Source organism: Marmota flaviventris, chromosome 10 (genome assembly GCF_047511675.1).
Source record: "Marmota flaviventris isolate mMarFla1 chromosome 10, mMarFla1.hap1, whole genome shotgun sequence".
NCBI lineage: Eukaryota > Metazoa > Chordata > Mammalia > Rodentia > Sciuridae > Marmota > Marmota flaviventris.
The window spans coordinates 41,504,564-41,516,560 of NC_092507.1; the positions used below are offsets into that span (position 1 = coordinate 41,504,564).

The 11,997-nt window shown below is 39.5% G+C and overlaps 1 protein-coding gene across 7 annotated transcripts in view; it reads right to left on the reverse strand.

The window, feature by feature from the left end:
• Window positions 1-11,618, reverse strand: part of Tut4 (terminal uridylyl transferase 4) — a 122,728-nt gene extending 111,110 nt beyond the window's left edge. For all 7 annotated transcript variants that reach the window (XM_071617827.1, XM_071617825.1, XM_071617826.1 and 4 more), the window contains exon 1: window positions 11,460-11,618. The gene's annotated coding sequence lies outside the window, so the exon portion shown is untranslated. The remainder of the gene's footprint in view (window positions 1-11,459) is intronic.
• Between the last annotated feature and the right edge of the window lie 379 nt (window positions 11,619-11,997).

Consider the following 11,997-nt stretch of genomic DNA (forward strand, 5'->3'; position numbering starts at 1 on the left):
AATAAAGGTACTGTGTTCGTCTACAACCTTAAAAAAAAAACAAAAAAAAAAAAACACTGGTAAATCAAATATTTGAAAACAGATTAACATCCATAACATATGAAGAACTCCTTACACTTAACATATAGAAAACAAACAATCCAATTAAAAAGTGAACAAAGAACCTGAACAGACATTTCTCCAAAGATATATGAATGGCCAGTAAGTACATTAAAAGATGTTCCAATTACTTATCATCAGGTAAATGTAGAGTAAAACTATAAGGAGACTACTACACAACCACTAAATGCCTATTATTAAAAGCAATAGATGTTGCCAAAGAAGTGGAGAAACTGGAACTCCTCTTAAAAAAATAAAGTGTCTGTTTTCCTGTACTACACACCACAATCAACCCAGAGACCACTGACACCAGGTATGTGGGGATTTCTCCCCAACCAGCAAGTAAGCAATCAATTCTACAACATACACCAATTTGGTATCCTCTAATTGAATTCAATGCTCACACTATCTACCTGAAAACAGTATTGGACCTCCCAGGTTGGGGTCTCAGTCTCCAAAACTATATCCTTTTCTACTTTGGATTCCAGCCACAAGCCCCAGGCTGTTTTTACCTGTGCTTCTGACAGACAAAACATATATTGGGTTTGATTATTAGGGAAACAATGTTTAGTGCTTTATTATAAAGAATACAGATGAAGAGATACACAAGGTAAGGTATGGGAGAAGAAGCACAAAGATTTCAGGCATCCCACCCTCCAGGAAATTTCACATATTCACCTACCTGGAAGCTCTCCAAATCCTGTGCTTTGGAGTTTGTTTGTTTGTTTGTTTGTTTGTTTTTTAAGACTTCACTGCAAAAAGGCATGATTACCAATAAATGGGGGAGTAAAGGGCTGGGTTTGTAGCACAGTGGTAGGCACTTGCCTAGCATGTGTGAGACACTGGGTTTGATCCCCAGCACCACATAAAAATAAACAAAATAAAGGTCCAACAACAACTTAAAATATATATTTTTAAAAAAATGGAAAGTGAAAAGCCAGCAAGGTCTGTCTGCTCATATTCTTTAGCATTCCTTCCTCCTAACTATGGAGCAGAATCCATTCTAGAATGAGGATGGTCTTATGACCTATTATCGGACAAGTGAAGGTCAGAGAATTTCTTTATGCTTTGCTCCAAGACTGGAAAGTGGAACAAGATCAGAGTTTCTATGGCCTACTTTGGGAAAGAGAAATTCTAGTTTCTATGGACTTCCTAGAGGAAGTTATGAGAAACTATGGTCAAAAACAGATAGATAGATACATAGATAGATAGATAGATAGATACAAATAATATCACATTTGTGCACTGTTGGTGGGACTGTACAAATGATACAGTCTCTGTGGAAAACAGTGTGGTGTTTCCTCAAAATAAAAAAATAAAACAGAATTATCATGTGCTATAGTTCAGATCTTTTTTATTTTAATTTTTTTAGTTGTAGATGGGCACAATACATTTATTTTATTTATTTATTTTTATGTGATGCAGAGAATACCCAATGCCTCACATATGCTAGACAAGTGCTCTACCACTGAGCCACAACCCCAGCCCGGTATAGTTTGGATCTCATTATGCCCCCCAAAGGTCCATGTATTAAAGGCTTAGTCCCCAACTTGGTACTAGGCACAGGTGGTAGAAATCCTAAGAGGTGTGGCCTAGTGGGAGGCCTTCTAGTCACCGAGGCCGTGCTCTTAAAAGTGGACAGTGGGACCCCCCCTTCCCTTTTTTTCCCTCTTTCACTTTCTGGCCATTAGATGAGCAAAAGTTTTGCATCACATTGCCTCCATTATATGATGCCTCACCACAAGGTTGAAAGCACCAGGGCTAATCAATTATAGGTAAAACCTCCACCAAAATAAATCTTTTCTCTTTCTAAGTTGATTATCTCAGACATTTCTTAAGAGTAATGTGAAACTAACAGAAAATTGGTTCCAAGAAGTGGAGTGGTTGTTGCTATACCTGAAACAATGTGGAAGAGCCTTTTAAACTGGTTTGCAGGAAGAGTTTGGAAAAGTCTAAAGAAGCAGGCTAAGAAAGCCTAGAATGCCATAAGGGATGTTGAACAGGTGATTCTGGTAGGGGTTCAGACCACCAAAATGCCTATAGAATACAGACAATAAAGGCTATGCTGATGCAGTTTCAGAGGGAAATGAGGACTCTACTGGTAACTGGACCAGTAGCAACCCTTGTTACATAGTGGCAAAAAATTAGACTTGAGATCTTGTTGAAGGCTGAACTTAAATGTGATGGACTAGTTCATCTGGTAGAGAAAATTTCAAGGAATCAAAGCCCTCAAGAAGTAGCCTCAGTATTTCTGGCTACTTTTAGCCAAATTTACAGTGATAACCAGAAACAAAGAGAAACAGAACAGAAAGATTTGGGAAAACTTGGTAGTTTGGTCAAAAAAAAAAAAAGAATATGTAAGGATAAAGCCAAGGAGGGTGTAGGTACTAAAGACATTAGTAAGATTAAAATGAAGCCAAGCACTATGCACTGAGAGGGTATCTCAGGAATCAAGATCCCCACCAGTGGCAGGCTAAAAGTTGTTGAAATGCAAATTTGTTTCAAAGTCTTTGCAGGACACAATCATTTAGGAATAAAGCCTGAAAGCACTTCACTATGCTAAGGATGCCTCTCCCTCTGACCAGACACAAGGCACTCAAGGGCCACTGCATCCAAGATTCAAGCAGGTCCAGGTATAACCTCCACTAATGGCAGACCTATGGTCCACATGATGTTGACTTTGCAGGCATACAGTTCTGGGGTCATGGAGGCTTTCAGAGATTTCAAAGAACACCTAAGAGGCCAGGCAGTATTTAGCAGGATGCATTGACAGGGCAATGCAAGGAACCGTGAGAATGAAACCAAAGCTACAATGGAGACCACAAAAATTCAGAGATGCAGGCTGGGATTGTGGCTCAGCAGTAGAGTGCTTGCCTAGCACATGACAGGCCCTGGGTTCGATCCTCAGCACCACATAAAAACAAATAAACAAAATAAAGGTATTGTGTCCAACTACAACTAAAAAATAAATTAAAAAAAAATTCAGAGATGCCAGGAATATGGACAGACTGCCTGCCAAAGGAACAGCAGGAAGCGCACAGAGCTAGTTTGAGAGCGTAGCCATGTGGGCTGCAACCAGCCATTCCACAGGTGTGGACTTTCCAAGTTTTTGGAAGTCCACATCCCACCACATTGCCCTGCTGGGTTTCATTCTTGCTTCTTGGTATTTTCCTGTTCCTCCCTTCTAGAATGGAAATATTTAACCCTATGCCATTATATCTTAGAAGTACCTAACTTTTTTTTTTTTAAATAGGGCTCACAGCTAAGAGTTTGTCTTTAGTCTTACAGAAGACTTTGAATTTTTTTTCATTGTTGTTGTTGTCTGTTTGTTGTGGCATTGAGGCTCAAACCCAGGGCCTTGCATATATATGCTAAGCAACTATTGAGTCACTGAATTATACCCCTAGCCATGCACTTAAGACTTCTGGGCAATGCTGGAATGGTTAAGCTTTGGGGGACTCTTAGAAGTAGACTAAATACATTTTGCATTTTGAGACAGACCTGAGTCTTTGAGAGCTATGGGCAGGATGATACAGTTTGGATCTTAAATGTCCCCCGAAAGCCTACATGTTAAAGGCTTAACATGTCCCTAGATTAGTGCTATTAGTAAGTGGTAGAAACTTTAAGAGGTGCCAAGTGCAGTGGCACATACCTGTAATCCCTACAATTCAGGAGGCTGACGCAGGAAGATCAAAAATTCAAAGCCACCCTCAGCAACTTAGCAAGGCCCTAAGCAACTTAGCAAGACCTATCTCAATACAAAAAATAAAAAGGGCTAGGGATGTGGCTCAGTGGTTAAGCACCCCTGAGTTAAATCCCTGGTACCAAAAAAAGAAGAAGAAAAAAACTTTTAAGAGGTGGAGGCAGGTACAACCATGAATACCAGTAATCCCAGATACTCTGGAGGCTGAGACAGGAGGATTGTAAATTTGAAGCCAGCCTCAGCAACGTAGTAAGGCCCTAAGCAATTAAGTGAGATCCTGTCTCAAAATAAAAATAAAAACAGCTGGGGATGTAGTTCAATGGCAAAGCATCCCTGGGTTCATTCCCCAGAGATAGAACAGAATAGAACAGAACAGAAAAGAGGTGGGACCTAATAGGAGTTCTTCCAGTCACTGGGTTCATGCCATTGAAGGGGACAGCATGACTCCAGTCCCTTCCTCTTTCTGCCTTTGATTCCCAGCCATGAAAAATGTACTTTTCCCATATACTGCCACCATGATGCACTGCCTCACCAAAGGCCCAAAACCAACAGGGCTAATCAATCCTGGACAGAAACTTCCAAAACTATGAGCCAAAATAAACATTTCCCTTTATAAATTGATTAACTCAGGTATTTGTTATAGTAACAAAGAGCTCACAAACTATATAATCCAGCAATTTCACTTTTGAATACATACCCAAAAGAACCAAAACCAGGATCTTAAAAGAGATGTTTGGATATCCATGTTCACAGCTGCATTATTCACAGTTAAAACATGAAAGCAACATAAATGTCCATCAATAGATGCATGGATAAGCAAACTGTGTTATACCAATGTTCTTGAGCCTTGGGCTGGGGCTGGGGCTCAGCAGTAGAGCATTCACCTAGCATGTGCAAGGAGCTGGGTTTGTTCCTCAGCACCACATAAAAATAAATAAATAAAATAAAGGTATTGTGTCCAACTACAACTAAAAAAATTTTTTAAAAAAGAATGTTATTGAGCCTTAAAAAGGAAGGAAATTCTGCAATATGCTAACACATGGATGAACCTTGAGGACATTAGTTAAATGAAATAAGCCAGTCACAAAAAGACAAATACTGTATGATTCCACTTACATGAAGTAATCAAAATCCTAGAGTCAAAGTAAAACAGTGATTGCCATGGGCTGGGGGAGGGGAAAGGGAAGTTACTGTTTAATCACATTAAGTTTCAGTCTTATAGGATGAAAAGAGTTCTGCAGATAGATAATGGTAATGACTACATTATTGATGCACTTAATAACAAAAATTATTAAAACTGTAAATTTTACATGTATTTTACCTCATCTTTAAAAACTGAAAAAAAAAAAAACGGTAACATGGTAAATTCTGTTATATATATTCTACCCCAGGTTTTAAATTTTTTAAAAAGAAAATGAAAAGACACCCCACAAAATGGTAAAACATTTTTTCGCAAATCAAGCATTTAATAAAGATCTAATATCCAAAATATATAAAGAATTCTTTAAAACACAATATTAAAGACAACCCAATTTTTTAAATGGGCAAAGGATGTGAATAGACATCTTTCCAAAGAAAATATACATTAGGCAAGAGGCAAATTAAGAGATGTTCAACATCATTAATTATTATGGAAATACATATCAAAACCACCATAAACCAGGTGCGGTAGCACAAGCTTATAATCCCAGCAGCTCAAGAGGCTGGGACAGAAGGATTGAAAGTTCAAAGCCAGCCTCAGCAACTTAACAAGGCCCTAAGCAACTCAACAAGACCCTGTCTCGGGCTGGGGATGTGGCTCAAGCGGTAGCACGCTTGCCTGGCATGCGTGCAGCCCGGGTTCGATCCTCAGCACCACATATAAACAAAGATGTTGTGTCCGCCGAAAACTAAAAAATAAATATTAAAATTCTCTCTCTCTCTCTCTCTCTGTCTCTCTCTCTCTCTCTTTAAAAAAAAAAAAAAAATTTTTTAAATTTAAAAAAGACCCTGTCTCTAAATAAAATATTTTTAAAAGGGCTGGGAATGCAGTCAGTGGTTAAGCACCCCTAGGTTCAAACCCTGGTACCAAACAAAAAACAAAACAAAAAAACCCACCATAAATTACCACTTCACCCACTAGATTTGCTACAATTTATTTTAAAAGATGTATACTATCAAGTGATAGTAAGAATATAGAGAAACTGGAAGCCTCACACACCTCGCTTTTGCTGAGGCTGGCTTTGAATTTGCAATCCTCCTGCCTCAGCCTCCCAAGCCGATGGGATTACAGGTGTACGCCACCATGCCCAGCCCATACAAAAACTTTTAAACAATGTTCATAGCAGCATTGTTCATAACAGATAAGTAGAAACAATCCCAATATCCATTAAATGACGAATGGATAAATCAACAAAGTGTGTCCACAGAATATAATACTTTCACCCATAAAAAGGAATAAAGTGTTAATACATGATACAGTATGGCCAAGGCTTGGAAATATTAAGCTTAATCAAAGAAGATGGGTATAAAAGCCACATACTGTATTATTTAATTTATATGAAATGTCTAGAAAAGGCATATCTTTAGAGACAGAAAGTAGCTTACTGGTTGCCAAAGGCTTGGGGAAGGAAATAATAAACAATAACTATTAATGGTACAGGGTTTCTTTTGGGGCTAATGAAAATATTCTGGAACTACATAGGTAGTTTCACAACCTAACAACGATACTAAAACCAATGAATTGTGATTTTAGGGGGAAATTTTTTTGTTTGTTTTGTTTTACTTTAGCCATACTAGGGATTGAATCCAGGAGTGCTCTACCACTGAGGTACATCCTCTGCCCTTTTTAAATTTTATTTTGAGGCAAATTCTAAGTTGCCCCAGGCTAACCTCCAACTTGTGATCCTCCTGCCTCAGCCTCCAGAATCACTAGGATTATAGGCATACACCACCACACCCAGCTTGAGTCACTGGCATTACAGGAGTGTGCCACCGTGCCCAGCTTGAACTGTGTATTTTTTTAAACGTAAATTTTATGATACTATCAACTATATCTCAAAGAAAAAGGAAAAAAGACTACACTATTACATATTCCATTAGCCATTAAAGCAATAATGTTTTCACAAGTCATGAAGTCAGGGAAAAGGAAAATACTGCAGTAAGAGTATTACTATAGCCTGTAATCCCAGCAATTCAGGAGGTAGAGGCCAAAGGATTACAAGTTGAAGGTCAATCTCAGCAACTTAGCAAGACCCTTAGCAACTTAGTGAGACCTTGTCTCAAAATAAAAAATTAAAAGGACCAATGAAGTAGTTCAGTAGTAAAGTGCCCCACACACAATACACCCCCACACACTAATTTTATATATATAAAAATTATCAATAAATGGGTGTGTGTATATATACACATACATATATATATACATATATATATATATATATATATGTAATATGCAAACAATGTATCTCCAAGACCTGTCACAAGATACCTCCAAATAGTATTTGAATTTCATTGGCCTACACTAATACGCAGCACATGACTGGCACTTAATGACTACTTATTAATTGATCAATTTTAATAATTATTTAAATTATAATGGCTAGCACATTGATGAGATGTAATCAGATTTAGTTATTTTATATAACTCATACTTTATGTGCTTAGAAATATTTTTTAACAACCTATGTGACTAGACACAATTAACATCCTATGCACACTACATTTTGACACCCCAAGTTTGAGGTGCAACATGGTGTAATGGTGAAAAGCTCTGGTTCTAACATCAGATGGCCTAACATCAGAAGTTGAACCCGGTGCCTCAGTTCAAATCCTGGCTCTGCTGCAAACCAAATGTGAAATCTTGTTAACCCTTCTACACCTTCTTTGTTCATCTGTAAATGAAGATAATAGGATGACATGAGGACTGAGGGAAAAACTTATAAGATCATGATATAGAAAATTAATTTCTTTAGCACATAGTAACTATACAGTAAACAATTAACATTACAAATCAAATACCCACTTAAAACTATCAGATATGAGTAATTAACTTTTTTTTTTTTTTTGACAGAGCTGGGGACTGAACTCTGGGCCTGACACATGCAAGAGTTCTAACACAGATCTCCATCCCCAATCCCTACCTATTTCTCTTCCAAAGTACAGGCTGCTTTGTGTAGATCAGAACTTTTCTCACCTTTTTTTTTAATATTTATTTTTTAGTTATAGGTGGACATAATATCTTTATTTTATTTTTATGTGGTGCTGAAGATCGAACCTGGTGCTTGTAGGCAAGCATTCTACCTTTGAGCCACAACCCCAGCCCAGAACTTTTCTCATTTTTATTGTCAGGCACTAAGTTTATATGAATGTTTTTCTCTCTTTCCAGGCCAGACTTCCCTATGCTCCCAACCTATTGCTTTCCAATGCTAAACCAGAAAAAGTCAACTAGTCCAAGCCCGTGAGTGAAAAAAAACTTCCTGAGAAGCCAAAACAAGGGCTGGGGATATAGCTCAGTTGGTAGAGTTCTTGCCTTGCATGCATAAGGCTCTGGGTTCAATCCCCAGCACCACTGACAACAACAACAAAAACAATAATAATAATAACTGCTAATCTTTGCATTTTTGTACCTTCTCTTCTTTTTGAGTTTATAAGAAACGCTTAGGGACAACATGTGTTTTTTTGTTGGTGGTGGTTTTGTTTTTTATTTATTTATTTATTTTTAGTTATACATGGACACAATATCTTTATTTTGTTTATTTATTTTTATGTGGTGCTGAGGATAGAACCCAGTGCTTCACATGTGCAAGGTAAGCACTCTGCCACTGAGCCTCAACCCCTACCAGCATGTTGGTTTTTAACATTCCCCAAATTAGGCAATTGTCTAGGATTCTAGAAATGAAAGAATTAATTTGGTATATGTAAACAACCAAATTCTAAGATTAGTTTTTAAAAGTCCACATATCCTGCTTTGATCTATAGAGGCCTTGTCCCCTGTCTGTTTCAAGTCTTTCTAGAATTATTTGTTTTTGTTTTTGTTTTTTTTAAGAACATGACTTTAATTATGTAACATTATTTTATCAAAACATCTACAATTTATTTTAGAAAGTAATACATCTCGGGCTGGGGATGTGGCTCAAGCGGTAGTGCACTCGCCTGGCATGCGTGCGGCCCGGGTTCGATCCTCAGCACCACATACAAACAAAGCTGTTGTGTCCGCCGATAACTAAAAAAAATAAATATAAAAAATATATTAAAAATATAAAAAAAAAAAAGAAAGTAATACATCTCACTGGATTCTATTATATGAAAATGGTTTTTGTTTTTTTCAGGATAAACAAAATTTACTGGCATCAGCATTTACAGGTAATATTGGATATTTCATTTCTCTGAAACATTCCAAAGTCAATAAATTCAAACACCTTTTTCTATCCAGAGATTCTGATTTTTTAAGACTTCTATTTGTCGGGGATGAGGGTACGAAGATTGAACCCAGGGGTGCCCTACCCCTGGCTACATCCCCAGCCCTTCTCTTACTTTTTATTTTGAAACAGGGTCTAGCTAAGTTGCAGAGGCTTACTTCAAACTTACTAAGGCTGGTCTCAAACTAGTGATCCTCCTGCCTCAGCTACCCAAGAAGCTAGGATTACAGGCATGTGCCACTACCCCTGGCCAGATCCTGATTTGACATTTTATAAAGAATAAAACATAATTAATGATACTTATTATGTATGCCAAGGTTCACTTTGTGGTCAAAAGAAGTTCTCTAACTACTAAGATGAGTCTGCTCTGAGAACTAATAAAAATTCTCTTTAAACAGTTTTTGAAAGTCTGAGATATTTATAATTGTAATTATAAATTCTGATTTTTAAAAAGTCTAAAATTAAAATGTAGACACTGTTCTAACCAACTTAACCTAAAACAAATGTAATGCTAAGTGTGATTTAGTATTTACAAAATTAAACTAAATTTGTGCATGAAAATATTTTTTAACTTATCTGTATGATTAACAATTTGAATCAAGACAAGAAAGATCTTAAATTTCATTTCTGTATTTAGATATTTGCTAGACTTTAAACATTAAGTGTCAATATCTTTCACTTCCACTTCCAAATTATTTCAAGGAAGCTTTAGTTTTTCATTTTCCTCACTAGCCAAATGAAAAACTGCAAAGAGCAGGAAATTTTATCTAAAAAAAGACTTTTTTAAGGAACTTTCTATTTTTAAAGCTTAAAATTCTTATCTTCCCTAAAGCATATGGTTTTTAAAACTTTTTATAATTTGCTTACAAAAGCATCAACGCACACGAGGCAAAGTGAGTTTATTAATTATCTTAAGCAATGCTTTCTAAATGAAACAATATTTCTTTATAAGTTGTGACTAAACAGAACTAGGATGCAGTGTACAACAAACTTAAAGGAGACAAGCATGGATTGAGTAAAGAAAATTTCAGCATACATACACAAACTCAACTTTTCTTTTTAAGCCATCCCACAATTCAACACCGTGGTACGGCATTTTCTCTAAAATTATTCATATCTGTTTGGAATTATCCCATTTTATTAGCTAGTAATTCTTACTACTTTAACAAACAGGATATGTTGTTTCACCAAATGTTACAAACATTTTGCTGCTGCAAGACTTGGAGGATAAAAATCTCTGGAAATAAAAGGTAGCCTGATCCACTAGAGCTAATTACTAAATGCATGCCAACAATACAATCTGAATTGCATTGCTGGACACTAATTTATGGAGATCACAAATGGGAGCCGAAAGTCAAATGTCTATGGAACTACTTTTGTATCAAAATAAAGAAACATGATATACGGAAACTAAGATCTCCGGCAAGGTACAAAATTTATCTGGTTTAAGATTTGGTGTTCTAAAAAATGTTTATTCAACGCTGTTAAAATAACAAGAATACATCCCATTCAGGCACGACTAGAAATCTCGCTGATGTGCTTCTTTTAGGTCTAAACATCTCTTTTCCAATCCAGATACCAAAAGGATCTAAAACCTCTTGCGGAGGCGTGCAGCACACTAGGGGAGTGCTGTCTGTTTACAAATACGAATCTCACAGTTACCCACGTCAAAAGCGCGCATTACCACCATTCGACCGGGGGGCGGGGGAGACAGAGAAGGCGGGCGAGCAAGAAACGAAATCCACACACAGACACCTCTGCCTTCTCCCACAAGGACGAGGGGAAATATTTTGTGTGTGTGTGTGTGTGTGTGTGTTTACATGTTATATATACATCTATATATAAACAAGGGTGAAAGATAAAGCACACATGACAGGGAACCATACTGGATCCAAGAGAATGCTCCAAACCATTCCCGTTAACTCAAAATCCATCTCGCGGATCTACAACAGGTTTCGGCCCCGGGCTGGTAGCCCCAGCCTCTCCACGGAGTTCGGCCCGAAGAGCCCCAATGCCCTCCTCAGGCCGCCCAGGCCGCCGTCTCTACCTCCCACACCTCAGCCTTCCCCTGGGACACCCGAAGCCTGCTTCGGCAAAGAAAGAATTGCCAGGCCCCAAGAGGGCGGCTGAGACGCGCTCGGGCCAGGCCCGACACCTGCGAGGCGCCGCACCTGAAGAGGACAAGCTGGGGGCCGCCCGGCCTTCCCGAGCACACCCCCTCGGCACCCCGCGCAGCGCGGCCGCCGGAACCTCCGTACCTGCGAGGCCCGCGAGCTACAGGCGCGCGCGGCGCCTCCTCATCTCAGTGGCTCCCGCTCCCCCTCCGCCTCCCGCTGCCGGTGCCGCCGCCGCCGCCGCCGTCGCCGCCGCTGGAGGCCGGGACACGACGAGCTCAGGACTCCACCGCCATGTCCGCCGCGCCGCGAACTGCATTGTGGGGGGGAAGGGATGGGGAGGGGGAGGAGGAGGGAGAGGGAGAGAAAGAGGAGGACCCGCTGAGGGGAGGGGGCCGAGGCCGAGTGGGAGCCCTGGAGAGGGGGAAGGGAGAGAGGAACGGAACCCTCAATGGGGTCCTGGCTTGGGCGGGGGGAGACGGGCGCCGAGGCCTGGGAGCCCCGACGCCGAGGAATTGTTCAGGGGTGTCCCCTCCCTTGCTTTTGGGGTCCCCCAGGCACCCGTTAAACCGAGAGGGGAGGGGGGAGCACCCTGGGGGAGGGGCCACCTTCAGGGGTGTGTGGTGGCCTCGAGGAAACAATGGGGAGGGGGCCGAAGTAGTAGGACTGCGCACTCACACCC